The sequence below is a fragment of the Lepidothrix coronata genome, unplaced genomic scaffold (genome assembly GCF_001604755.1).
Source record: "Lepidothrix coronata isolate B3197 unplaced genomic scaffold, Lepidothrix_coronata-1.0 Scaffold10, whole genome shotgun sequence".
Classification (NCBI taxonomy): domain Eukaryota; kingdom Metazoa; phylum Chordata; class Aves; order Passeriformes; family Pipridae; genus Lepidothrix; species Lepidothrix coronata.
In genome coordinates this window covers 8,521,614-8,535,199 of record NW_016690190.1, presented here as the reverse complement: position 1 = coordinate 8,535,199, position 13,586 = coordinate 8,521,614, and the positions used below count along the sequence as shown (strand labels likewise).

The 13,586-nt window shown below is 47.4% G+C and overlaps 1 protein-coding gene across 5 annotated transcripts in view; it reads left to right on the top strand.

Annotated features, from left to right (window-relative positions):
• Nucleotides 1–2,593: 2,593 nt before the first annotated feature.
• BID (BH3 interacting domain death agonist) overlaps nucleotides 2,594–13,586 on the top strand; it is a 21,147-nt gene continuing 10,154 nt past the window's right edge. Inside the window, exon 1 of one of the 5 annotated variants that reach the window (XM_017804752.1) lies at nucleotides 2,594–2,751. The gene's annotated coding sequence lies outside the window, so the exon portion shown is untranslated. Of the gene's footprint in view, nucleotides 2,752–3,454; nucleotides 3,586–4,529; nucleotides 4,648–13,586 lie in introns of those variants that run through there. The other 4 variants (XM_017804751.1, XM_017804747.1, XM_017804750.1 and 1 more) reach the window with 4 other exon arrangements.

Sequence of the window (13,586 nt, the reverse complement as noted above, 5' to 3'; positions counted from 1 at the left end):
GATTTCTTGTGAAGAGAAGTTATGGTAAATAGTCAAGAAGGGATGAAAGTAATATAAACTGAATTGTAGGATTTAATTTCTGTAGCTGTAGCTCACTTTCTCAGCCTGCAGAACCAGCCTGAACATCTGACACTGGTGTAAAACAAGGAGAGAATTACACAAATGCCTCTGTGCTGACTTTGTGTTGCTTTAAGTCTCCACCATTCTGTGCTCGTGTCTCATCTGTGCTGTGCCAGCTCTGCCATATGAGCTAAGCAAGGTGCAGCTCCAGAGCTGTGCCCCTTGAACAGACTGGAAGGATTCAGGATTTCAACCTCACCAGCTCAGGAGTCAAGAAAAGGCATCTGGGTATCTCCTCTTTGAAAAGGGCGGGTGTTCGGCCTCAGTGGTCAGTGCTGGGTCCAATAAACATCAGGAGTTTGAAGCCTGGCATAGTGACATCCAGTCAGCAGCACTACTGTCAGTAAGGAGACTTGAGAGAAAAAATTTTGTGCCTTTTTTTTTTTTTGTAAAGAAATTTCACACAGGATGCTGTGGGGAAATCCCAGCCAGGGAAATCCCAAACAATGAGTTTTATTTTCCTGCCCACTCAACCACTCTCAAAACAAAGGATAAACCCTGCTGTTCCTAAGGTGATGTGATTAAAGCAGACCTATTAGGGCAGCAGGAGGCGTGATGGGCTTCGGATTTCCCCTTGCCTGGAGGCTGGGCCAACAGGCTGTGCTGCAGGTGCACAGCTCGCTCCTTCATTTGTGCAGCTCAGTAGGGTGGCAGCTCTTTGAGGACCTTTCAAACCCCGCAGTTCTTCCTGTCCTTTTGGTCTCTTGCTTTCAAATAGTAGTGGGAGAAAAAATGGTAGTGGGAGAAAGCTGTGGTTACCCGGGAGGGCGAGGGTAATTTGAACCCTCTGGTGTCAAAAGGCCAGTCCACAAGGAATTCTCCCTTGATGCCAAAAGAAAAATAAGTGTATGGACTCTTGGACACAGGAGGTCAGCTCCCATCCATAGCTTAGGAGACCAGTGTTGTGACCATCGTGGCTATTTAATTACACTGTAAGCCTGTTAGTCCCCAGTCTCAATTAGGGACCCAGGGGTTCTGCTATTTTATAAACTATGAACAGAGCAACTGGACTCCTAGGGACGACTTCCTCTATTGCTTGCTTGGGCAAAGAGCTATGCCAGCCCTCCGAGATGAGCAGGATTGCACGTCCTGCACGGATCAGCCACGTGTGTCTAAGAAATAACACCAGGAAAAGGCCCTCTAACAAATAAACCCCGCCTCAGGAGCCCAGCGTGGTGGCAGCTGCTGCTTTCTGTTTTCATTCATAATGAAAGTAGCCTTCAGGAGCCTCTGACCTTTTCCACAGGTGGTGTCCATGCCCTCGAAGCTGCCTCACCCACCTGACGTCATTCCCCAGCTCTCTGGGAGGAGGTAAGGAACAGCAGGGAAGTTACCGAGGTGGGAGGGAGAACACATTTTCTCGTGTCAGTGAAAACAGGAAGGATGTCAGTGGGCTCACTGAGTAATGTGCAGAGCCCCTTTCTGGCAGCAGCAGATATATATTATCTTATACAGCCCTCCTGCCTATACTTGGCCTGGATAAGGACAACAAAGGTAACTTGTCAGGAAAAATAACTAAGAGGAAGTCATGCCTAAAAAAACTCTGCCGCTCTGGCTTCCCTCATATTTTACATTTTTGAAAATTGCTCACCATGAGTGCTGTGACAGCAATTAGCAATTGCAGCTGCCTACATTAGCAGTTGCATTTTTAAGAGAATGCAAACCTAATCCTGTAAGGATGCTACTTGGCCAGACATCTCTAAGAATTCAAGCAGAGCCGGAGTGTATCTTCCTCCTTTAAATCCTAAGCATCATCAGCAACAGAGCAATTACCAGGGAAAAGGATCCTACAGGTGGTAAGGGGTGGAAGTAATAGTGCTGGCTTGTGGCTGCATCTCTGCTGGCACCATCCTCCTGGAGAGGCAGAGGGAGGGGGCCTCCTGCTTCATTTTATAGGTATTAGACTTGCCTCCTCCCTTAGCCTGCATCCTTTCACACAGCACTTAAAATAAGGAAAGAAAAAAAAAAAACCCTGTCCTAACCAAGCTTCAGAAAAGTAACGTTTTCCCTTGGCACCTTGGGAACAGTGTAAATGCCTGTGGATAGCAGGAAAGTGGATAAACTAGTATTTCCAAACCTGCTGAGTGTGTGGTAATTTTCTGCATGTCTCAGAGACAGAAGTCACGTGGGTTTCTGTAAGCAAAAGATAACATCTCTTGTTTATTATTAACATTTCCTATACAAATATATAATCTGTATTACTCAGATACCAGAATCAAAAAATATAAAAACCACTTATCTCAAGAGAAAAACTATACTTTGGGCATAAGGGAGAGGGTGTGTCTTGCCTACTTGGGGCTCGCAGTGCTGACTCTCTGAGACCAAGCCGAAAAGTTTGAAGAAACAGAAACTTTTCTTCAGTTCCTTGGAACTTAGAAAAGTCAGCAGATGTCACTTCCCCCCCCCCACATCATTCCCAGCGGGAAACCACCTGATGGGTTGACCAATATGACTCAAACCAGAATCAGAGTCGGCTTGGTCCATTTCACGGAGTCCCAGGAACTTTAAAAAGCGCTCTGTGATCAGCCCCTCCCTGGGCAAACACCCGTGGAGTGGCCTGTGGGGTGATCCCAAGGCTGAGTACGTTGGGAAGAAAAGCGTGACAGGGAGGAAACCTGCACTGAATACCAGGTAAGCATTGCTTTAAACGGAACTGTGTTAAAGTGTAAGGCTGTATTAAATACAAATTAGTTTAAGTAGTACTATATTAGTTAAATAGGACTATATTACTACACCTGGAAGGAGGTCGTAGCCAGATGGCTTCTTCTCCCAAGCAAGCGGTGACTGAATGAGAGCACATAGACTTTAGATGCACCAGGGGAGGTTTAGGTTGGACATTAGGAGAAGTTTTTTACACAGAAAGGGTGATTAGACATTGGAATGGGCTGCCCAGGGAGGTGGTGGAGCCACTGTCCCTGGAGGTGTTTAGGAAAGCCTGGACGTGGCACTCTGTGCCATGGTCTGGTTGACATGGTGGTGTTCGGTCATGGGTTGGACTCGGTGGCCTCAGAAGTCTTTTCCAGCCTGATCGATTCTGTGATATTAAGCCCATAAAACGACATCAAACGAAAATTTAAATTCATTTGTCAGGGAGGGGAGTGGCTATAGATGGGGCACAGACGAGGAGACTTCGGCCAAGCAGCAGCACAAGGTGGGGACTCAATCAGAACTCCGCAGCTGTGCTGCCCCCCGCCCCCAGCGGATCCCTGTGCGGGTTGCGGGCTGTGCCGGGGCCGGGGATCCCCGCCCGGGCGGACCGCGGGCTCCGGGGGCGGTCCCGGAGCGCTCCCGGCGCGGAGCCCTCACGGCCCGGGCGCGCGCGGCCGTTGGCGGGGCGGGGCCGGAGCGGAGCCTCTCAAATACCGGGAGAGGAGGCGCCGCCGCCGCCGCCGAGCGCTCCTCTGCCCCGCTCCCGGTGAGTACGGCCCGCGCCTGCCCGCGGCGGGGATACCTGCGTGTGGCGGGGTGAGCATCGGCCACCGCCTGGTTTCCCCCCCACCGAGAGGTCGGTGCGGCCGCGCCCGGGAAGGGCCGCCAGCCGTGTCGGGTCGGGGGCCGGGCCCGCCGCCGCCCGGGCCGCGGGGCATCAGCGCCGGGGCGGGCGCTCCCCGCTGCTCCTCGCAGCCCCCCGGCCTGCGGGGTGAAGGGACCCCGTGCGCGCCTTCTGCTTTGCCTCGCGGATGCTGGAAACTCCTCTGCCCCCCGTTCTCCCTGAACTCCTCTGCCGTTCTCCCTTTTCCTTCTTGCCCGCCGAGTCTGGCCTGGCGCTTATCGGCGCGGTTTTTTCTCCCTTTGCCGTGTTTCCCGCTCGGTCTCCGATGGCCGTGTCGCTGTCCCGCCCGTCCCTTCGCCCGTGCTGGGAGCGACCCTCGGCTCTGCTGTCGCCTCCGGCCCCTCTGTGCTTCTCCCGCCGGGATCGAGCCGCTCTCTGCACCCCCGTCCCCGCTTCTGCCCTCCCTCCCGCTCGGGGGCTATCTCGTAAACCATAAAAAGCTCCCTCTTGCCTTTGGACTACGTGGTAAAGTCCAACACATCGCCCTCAGTCCCCGGTGAGAGTTTTCGCACTGGAGGGGCCTTTGCTGGGCAGGGAAGAGGAAGGAGTTAATCCTGTAGCGGCAACTCCAGAGGGACCCGCGCTTGCCTCAGCCTTCCAGCAAGAGGGATGTGGGAGTGGCAGCTACAGCGAGAAAGCGAGGCAAGAAAGGATTTCTAATAATAGCGTTAAAACTTGCAGGAAAAGCTGGTAGTTGATACGGGTGAGTCAGTTCGGTGTGTGCTTTTCTCCGCTCTCGGTGCCTTCCCCGGGGCTGTAGGTGTCTGGCCGCCTGTCGAGGTGGAGAGCGCCTTCGGCTGTCCCTTTGTTTCCTGTGAGGAGCGCTCACGTTCCCGTGACCCAACCACACGTTCGATCCTGGGTGACGGAAGGCTGGAGCTGGAGGCTGGGCGGTGTGCGAAGTGGGAAGCAACAGAGCGAGCGGCACCCCTTCCTTAGGAGGGTGTTTCTGTAGTGCACGTGGTCTGGTGATGGTCTGTAACTTGGGGTGACAGTGGCTCTCAAACTGATGGGTTTGGGGGTCTTCTTGTCTTTTTTTTTTTTAAAGCACGATATTTTGTAGCTTTAAAAAAAAAAGTATAGGACCTCAGAGTTATTTAAATCACCGAAGTCTTAATTCAGAAAGTCCATGCTTATTTCAGAAGCTTTGAATTTTTCTTGATGTTTCTTGGGGTATCTGGGCCAAAATCTTGTTTTCTGATACTTGTTATCTTTTCATAACCGTTAAAATGTTTGGTGGAGGAAGGAGCAAAGTGGTTCCCCAACAGGAAATAATTTTTAAGGTTTTTGTTTTGGTTTGGTTTTTTCATAAAGGACTTTTGCAAAAAGTCCACTTGTGGGGAAGATTGGTTGGTGTCGTGTTATAACTTTCTGTCGCTAATCAGAATGAAACTGTTTTCACCTGCCTGTGGAAGTATAACATCTGAGAAAGTGTTGTTTAAAAAGAAGGGGGGTTTCTGTGTGGGTTTTTTTTTTCCACTCCTTTGTAACTTCTTTACATAAGTTTAGGGCTGTTCAGAGTCTTCTTTAGGATAAAGCTTTGCAACATCTATTCCCTGTGATCTCCTCTGTGCCCGTGGTGTTTCACAAAAACCCTGGGGGAATGCATTGTATAAAAAAAGGCATTCTAGCACTGTGATAGAATTTGATTGGATTTCTGCAACCCGTTTTCCTGTCTTCCCTTCTAGGTCTCTTGTCTGTCATTACAAAGCATTTCCGTTGTGCATGTGCAGAGTGTAACAGGTGATTGCAGACCTTGTGGACAGGCTGCCTCACACCAAAAAGGGTGGGTGTGAAAATCCCCCCTTCTAATTTGGCAGCGCCTTCTTGTTTGCATCGGGTGACATTTGCTGAATTTATGAAGAAAAAATATGACTGATTCTTGGTTAGGTGGTTTTGTTGGGTTTCTGCCCTCCCAATTTCTCAAAATCAGATTAGGCCAGCTAAGGCTGTGAGTTCAGCTCGGTTTCTCACTGTGCACAGGCAGCAGAACAATGTGCAACACTCCACCAGGGCTGCCTGTGCAAACCTGGAGTCTCTGCTCCTTGGAATTGGGCATGTCTGTACCCAGCACCGGGATGCTACACCTCTGGATAATGTGAGGGCCTTGTAAAGGTGCACAGTGTGGCTTTTTATTTCTGTTTGTTAGCTCCCAAAACAGTAAGAGCTGTGATATATAATTGGGAAGGTTGGTGTGTGTGTGTATTCACTGAGCACTCTCACCTGGGGTCACGTTATACCATGTTGTTTCCGGATATTTTGTGTTTCCTGTGTAACAGGATGACAGGAGTCATCCACACTCAGCAGTAGTCTGAGGAGCTGACAGATCAAACAGATTTTTTTTTTTTTCTATAATAGAATGAAAGTGTTTAGACTGGAAGCAGGCAGACACATAAATCTAGTGACTGTCACCTCTGGAGACCTTCCTGGTGCAGCCTGGTGCTTGGAAGTCATCGCTTGCCTTATGCTTCATCAAAAGGGGGAGAAGAGACTGTATATCAGGTTTATATATCTGATGCAAGGACTGCTGGAGGAGCAGCTACGAGGTGTTGGCTCCTTGATAAAGCAGCTCCTTTGACCTCTGGGTATGAACTACCAAGTCGAAGGGGGGTAGGGAGCCAGCCTGATTTGCAGTTTCTCTGCTGGAACAGGTTTCATTTTTACCAGTCAGCAGTTCCTCGACCAGTGAAAGAGCAGAATTTACTATCAATTCTGGTTTTGGGGTTTTTCTGCAAAAAGCCTTCCTCTGTGTTTTTCATGGCATGCTGTGGCTTTTTGTCTGTGGCAGATTTTACAGAGTTTTGGGGGCTGGAATTATCTCCATATCTGTGTGGTGTGCAAAGCCAGGTACATGCAAATATTTCTAATTAGCGAGTGGAACTCACAGCCAAAGGTGCAAAACTCTTGAAAACTGAGCCCCTGTTAGTTTTGGATGGCTTGTCTTGGGGTTGGAGAAGGTTGCAGGGGGCTGAGTTCAACTTTAATTAAAACTCATCAGTAGTGATTACAGATTGTGCATAGATGGTCCCTTCCCCAGAGATTTTACAAGTCTGATTTTCTTTTGACCCAGAGTAGATAAGAAGGATATAGGAAAAGGAGCAGTAAAAGGTAAAAAGGCGTGTTGAGTCACACGGTGTCCAATTTCATTCTTTAGGTTTTGAAAGCAATCTGTTAAGCTTCTGTGATTGCCTTGATTTGTACCAGACATCTTTAGTGAACCATATCCTGACACCCTGCTGTTATCCCATCTATCCTGGGAAGTGAACAGGACTCTAGCTGCCAGTGGTATGCATTGGGCACCTCCTTGCACCTGGATGTGATGGCACAGATTGCCTTCTCCGTGCTGTTTTGAAGGAATTGCTCAGTGTAGAGTGCAGGGGTGTGTTGTCTCTTTCACACCCTTCTTGCCAACAGCTGCTCCAAGAATTCTTCAGTCCCCTCCCCTCCAGTAGCCCCACGGCTGGGAGTTTTGTTAGCACTGCCTTGGGCATTAAGTGGCTTCTGTTCTCCATCCAGTCTGCTGGTTTCCCTGTCTCTTTGCATCCCAGTGGCACTGCATGGAGGTGCTTCCTGGCCGTGACAGGCTTTGATTGGACTGTTCTTGCTGACAAACATGAGGAAAGGCCTGTACACCTTAATGCATCCTTGGAATGCTGCCCTTTCTCACAAGAGAGGACAGTGTCATTGTGGCTTTAAACTCCTCCTACCCCAGTGTTTTGCTCACTACTTTCCTTTAAAATTTCAGAGCTTTTATTCAGCTTCACTGGAGTACGAGCAGGGGAGTTGGACTGTGTGTGCAATCATGGCACACACTGATGTTGAATTTTTAAGTGTCTGCAAGCCTGCTGTATCTCCTGATAAAACGCTGCGACCTTTGGCCGGTTCCTAGTATGCTCTTGCTGCTGTTTATGGAATGGGCAATGCCCAGATCTCTCCATATCGGGCTGTTTTCTTCTCTCCTTTAAAGGAGCAAATATCTTCCTTGATCAGTGTAACTTCTGGTAGTTCGCTGTAATTACTGTAACACTTTTAGATTGACAGCCACACGAAACAAATCCACTTAGATCAGCTACTTGCTGTGTTTCGGTTTTATCTTCTCTTCCTGTGTTTCAACATCAACCTGTGTTTCCTCCGAAGTTAGAACTGAAAGTGAAATGTTTTTGTGCTACTTCATGCACAGTCATGTGTTTTCTCCTAGGGGAAAAAAAAAGACACTTTTTCACTGTGTTTTTAGACCTACAGCTGTAGCTGTTCAGTGGAAGAAGCAGCGTGCTGAGGCATCTCCTGTTTATCTGGCACTAGGAAATGTGTGCTTCTGGAGGCAACTGCTCTGCAACTCTGCTGGCACAGAGAAACACTGTTCCTGCAGTGTTTCTTTGAAAGAGGGTATTTCCTTAGCTGCGTATTTTTGTTAAAGGTGTTTAAAAGAGGTAATGCTTTCTTTTATGGTCACAGTGTTTGAGGTGCTGCTGTCAAAAGGCTTTGGTCAGGGTTATGAACGCCAGTTTGAGTTGCCATCATTTGTGGCTGCCTGGTTTGATGCACAACTTCCTCTTTAAGGTTCTTGAGGGTGTCTGGGCTCCTGTCATAAGAGATTCCTTCAAGATTATCTTGATTTTTTTTTTTTACTTTTTTTTTTTTTTTTACTGACTTCTTGAATTTAATTATGGTTTGATGCACAACTTCCTTTTTAAGGTTCTTGAGGGTGTCTGGGCTCCTGTCATAAGAGATTCCTTCAAGATTATCTTGATTTTTTTTTTTTACTTTTTTTTTTTTTTTACTGACTTCTTGAATTTAATTATGGTGGTGGAGTGGGAGGTTGCAGTGCAGCACAGTGGGAGAGTGTAATCAAAGGACCAGTGTCAGGCTTTGCCTCTGGGGATTGTCTCTCTGGCTGTTTGTGCTGGTATGTGGTTTTTTCATAAAAGTGAGGAACGTAAGAGATGTTTATATCTGTGATATGCTTGATGTTTAGGAGCAAGGGAGCCAATTTAAAATTCATTTTCATGTTTTGCAAAAGCTGTCAAATATTGAAACAGGGTTGTGTATGCTTTCAGAGCACATAAGCATGCAGCTGTGAAGATTTGCCTTTGTATCCCATCTTCCATAAATACTTGAAGTCGTTTGTTTGGGGGTATTTTTTGTGGTGAATGTTCAGAGTCTGATTAGGTGAACAGACTCCACTAAAATCATTCCAGGGAGTACCAGTGAGAAAAATTTCTCTTGAAAGTAAGTTGTCCAGTGCACTGAGATGTTCCTTAGTGGCTCCATGAGTGTCCTCCTGGCTGTTGCACCAGCCCTTGTTTTAACTAAGCAGGGAGCTTACCAAGTGCTGTTCTCTGATGACCCACGCTGATCCAGTATTTAAACTTCACACTGAAGCATCTTTATAGCTGCTCTTTGTTTCAGAAAGCAGTGCAGATATTCCTGGTACTTATGAGTCTGGAAAAGTACTTCTTGTCTGGTCATATGACCTGAAGGTAACCAAGGGCAGAGAGAATGCTACTGTTAGTGGCCACCTGTGCCCATAGAGCTCTCTTCTTGATTTATTTTTTTTATTACTTTTGATGGTTCTTACTTTGCTTATCTAACTTGTCAGTCAGGCAAAGGGAAGACAGATTTACATTCCTCTTTGCTGTTGGTATCAGCTGTGAAATGCATCGAAGTTGGAATATGAAGTGGTATTCCTGATTTACTGACAAATCTCTGCTCGTGCTGGCACATAACAGTAGTATATGTGTTAAAACTAAAATAAAGAGGATTCTTTTGTCCTCTAGGTGGCATGGCAGTTATTGTATCCAGTCCCACTTTCTGAGGTCTTTTGGCTGGCAGAGCCTGTCCAAGGGGCACCTGCATCTGTCAGAGGCACTACTGCCAAGTGATGAGAGACTGTCTCTGCTGCAGGAACTGATCACTTTGCCGGTGCTCAACTGTAAAAGAATGCCACAGTGCAAGGGTCCAATGGCCATGGCCCAGCAGGGGCCTCTTCTAAATCCAGAGGCGTCTTGCATTTCTCTGAATGGACACTGTCACTTGGACATCCCCTGTGATGACTGCAGTTTGTCCCGATGCTCACCACTTACCAGCATTACTGAGGAGCTCCCTGCTCTCAGACTGTTTGTCCTCCTTTCTGGAACTGTGATTCTTCAGTCCTTCCTCTTTTCCAGTCATTTCCGAGAAACAAACAGTCAGAACTGCTTCAATATGCCCTGTGACTGTTGCAGGGGTGTGTTGCAGCTGCTGGGCTGGAATAGTTACACTTTAGAAGACGAAGCTAGCCCTGTAAAGACCAGCAGTCTCGAGTGTGAGAGTGCCTTTTCGTCAGGGTTTGCTCTGCTTCCTCCTGCCAGGTCCTTAGGAAATGTAGAAGTATTTTCTTAACCTTAACAAGGAAGTGAAATGCAGGCTGGGCTCACCTGGCTGGAGTTACTTTGCTCAACACCAGAGGGGAAAAATTCAGCTCAGTGAGAGATCAAAAGATACCACCTGCACTGTAATAGTCAAGATGCAAGTTCTGCCCCTTTGTCTTAGTCACAGCCATGCCCAAAACATGGAGATGTGCAAATTCCATTTGGGTCTGACTCCAGTTAGCTGAATTCAAATCCCAGCTCCAGGCTTTGGGGCAGTTTGAGCTGCAGGCTTCCTGCTGACTCAGTTTAAGCCCAGCTGTGCCTGAAGGCTGCCTTCTTAAGAATAAACAGTGTTGTCATGCCGCTCCTGTCACTGATCTGATACAGAAACCACAGCGATCAAAAGCTCCTGCCTACCTCTTTTTTTTTTTTTTTTTAAGAGAATTAGTAAAATGGCACTTTTCCTTCTTATTCATTCATGTGCTGCCCAGGAGTTGAGCAACAGAGCATTCTAAGCCGAATGAAAACAGTGGTTGATGAGGTAGTCGGACGTTTTTCTTCCTGAGAAGTCGAAGTACTGCCCAGATAACTAGAACATTTCTGCAATTCATGAAATGGCAATAGACCTTCAGGAACTGAAATAAATCTGTAACAAAAGGGCCAACTGACACCTTCTTTTTACTGTAATCTCGAATTTAGTTTTCTGAATTGGAGAATTCCTCAAAGAGGAAAATAAAGCCCCATCAAACAAAGCATGCAAGGTATTTCCAAATCAAAATATACATCTGAGAGTACTTAGTGTCCAGGCTGAGATGTTCACTCTACACTTAAACTGCATAAAGAAGCAAAGATAAAAATGCCCCAGCTAAGGAAGTAGTTGGACAAGCATCTATTGGTGTCGTGTCTTTGTGTTCCATTTAGAGTTTCAGCACCACTCAATACTGGAAGATAAATAAGCACTGAAACTGTTTGGAGTAGAAAGTATATTCAGCATGTTTCAGTGTATTTTTACATCAAAGGTGTTAAGGGTAAACTGCTTTGAGTTGGTGGTGGGTTTTGTTTTCCCTCGCTGGAGTGATTTGTAATAGCATTATTTGCATCTTAAAGGAGGATAATTTGAAGCTGAAATGAATAGAAACAAAAGCTGAAAGCCTCATGTAAGCGGCAGTACTGCTTGGGAGTAGCAGGGCAGTACTGCTTGGGAGTAGCAGGGAGAGGTTGTCCTGGTTGGATTTTACGTAGTCTCTTGTGATCCCTGACAAACAGGGTATCTTTCCTGAGAGTCTAGCAAACAAATCACGAGTGACTGAGGGATGAAGTCTGTCCTGCTCTGGCCCACTGAGTTCCTGGCATCTCCAAGTGTTCTGCTCATGGCTTGTCAGTTTTGCCGCTTCCAAAATAAGCTGTTGATGTTGTATCCTCCCTCGGAAGCGAATGGACAGAAAATACCTCTAGTTTGGAAGCAGTGTTCCCTATGGTGGAGAAAGTCCTAAGACCCTCCAAGCCAATAGCTCTGGTATTAACCAGGAGGTACCAAACCATCCCTTTGGTTTCACAGCAGCATGTGTATGTGCATCCATAGATGTTCAGAGGGTCCTGTTCTGCCCATCCTTCACCTGGCTAATACATTGCAATGTCTCTGTTCCCCCACCACCCTGCTTCTCTTTCCAAAGCCTAGAAGCAAATTCAACTTTAGGAATGCAGTGGGTCTCAGATGAGGCAAGCACTGTTACAGGGTGGCATATCCTGCAGGGTAAGTAGTGAAAGGAACAGTTTTTCTGTGGTTATCATAACACCCTATTTATTGATCTCAGCACTGTTTTGCACACCACCGAGATATCTTCCCTTTTGCTGTCGGTTCTCTCTCTCTCTCTCTCTCTCCTTGCAAGGTCTGAAGTGTGTGTGCAGCAACTGTGGGAGTAATCTGGATTCTTCCATAGCTAGGGAAATATGAGGAAAAGCTCTGGTTATCTGGTAATTGGGCTGTTCAGTTCTTGGTGGGTTTGTGGGCTAGAAATTGAGCATTGCAGGGTGACAGGGATTCCTTTGGTGCTACGGACAACAGTGGCACAGCTTGGAATATCCTCAAATAAAGAACTTCGTGTGTCTGTGCTGCTGTTTCTCTTCCTTATTTTCCAGTGATAGCTGGTTAAGTAAAGTAGTTGTGCCTGTGGCAAGTTTTCTTGAAGACAGTGAAATTGAGTGGTTATGGCTTGGTGTGTGGGTTTAAAATGTCAGGACATATCAAATACTCCGTTTCCCTGCCTGTAAAATGATGCCTTGCTCTGTAGCTCAGCAATGAAATGTTTGCCTACAAGACAGGTAAGAGCCACCAGGTCTAGGAAGGGACAAACGGGCACTGTTCCATTTCTTCTAACAATGATGTCATCCTGACTGCTAAACCCACAGTTCTTATCTTTCAGCTGCCAGACAGGGAAACCAGTACACAGTGTGGAAGTTTTTGACTCCTCAATGACTGATGGTTTTTTGCAGTTTCTGCTTCAAAGACTTTAATTCACTCCTAACTCTAATGTGAGACAGAAAGATAAGTATCTTGACAACTCACACAATTGATCCTTTGACTGATAGTGTGACTGTCCAGGTGTTTGTAAGGGAGGTGTCTTGGAATCCAGACAAGTTGTTAAAGGAGACAGTCCTACAGGCGTGTGGCTTTCCTGCAGGAAAGAGAATGTTTTCATAACCAGACAGTGTCTGATACAGCTGAGAACAGTAACTCACAGGCTGAGCTGTGAGGAGAGGCCAAGGGTCTGAGGGGAAGTGATGGCAAGCAGAGACATTATTTGTGGGGTGGATTCTTTTCTGAGCTGTCTTGAAGATGTAGCAGAAGCGTGGAGAAGAGATGAAAGCTGATTTGTAGGTTGGCTTAGCAGTGTTGCTGTAGGGATTCTGGGACCTACTCCTGTTATGGCAGCCCTGAGAACTGTTGAGTGTCCCCCCACACGCTCCCTGCAGATCCTTGCAGCCAGCAGGAAGCTGCTGCTGACACGCCTGCGGTGCCTGAGAGCAGCAGAACCCCGCGCTGGGTTTAGAGCAGGTGACACCTTGCCTGCTTTGCGGCTCTGCTGTTTCCATGTGTAGCTTCCCACCTGGGAAGATGAAATGAGTGCTTGCAGTGCTTGCCCTTGAGATGTCCGTGGCCTTGGTTATGGCAGGGAGCACCGAGTGTGGTCTCTGTCCAGCACAGCGATGGCCAGTGCTGCCTCTTTCCCCAGGGTGGCAAGGCACTGTCAGCAAGGGCTGTGGGAGAAGTGCTATGCAGCATACAAGGCTTTTCCCTTGGCTTAGCCCTCACTGCATGATGTAGGAGAAGATGCAGTGTGGAAGAGAGGAAATTGTCTTGCAGTCCTGCCTCTCCCTTTCCTCTGCCCTGCAAAATTGCAGTTCTGTCTCTCTTAAAGCCCAGAATCAGGGCTTCTGGTCCCGCCTGCTCTTGCAGGCACCCTCACTGGTGGGCTGCAGATGGGAACAGTTACTCCAGTGAGTTCCTTGTGAGATTTAAAGGATGATATAGGGATAATTTGGGCATGAGAGGGAGAAACAGA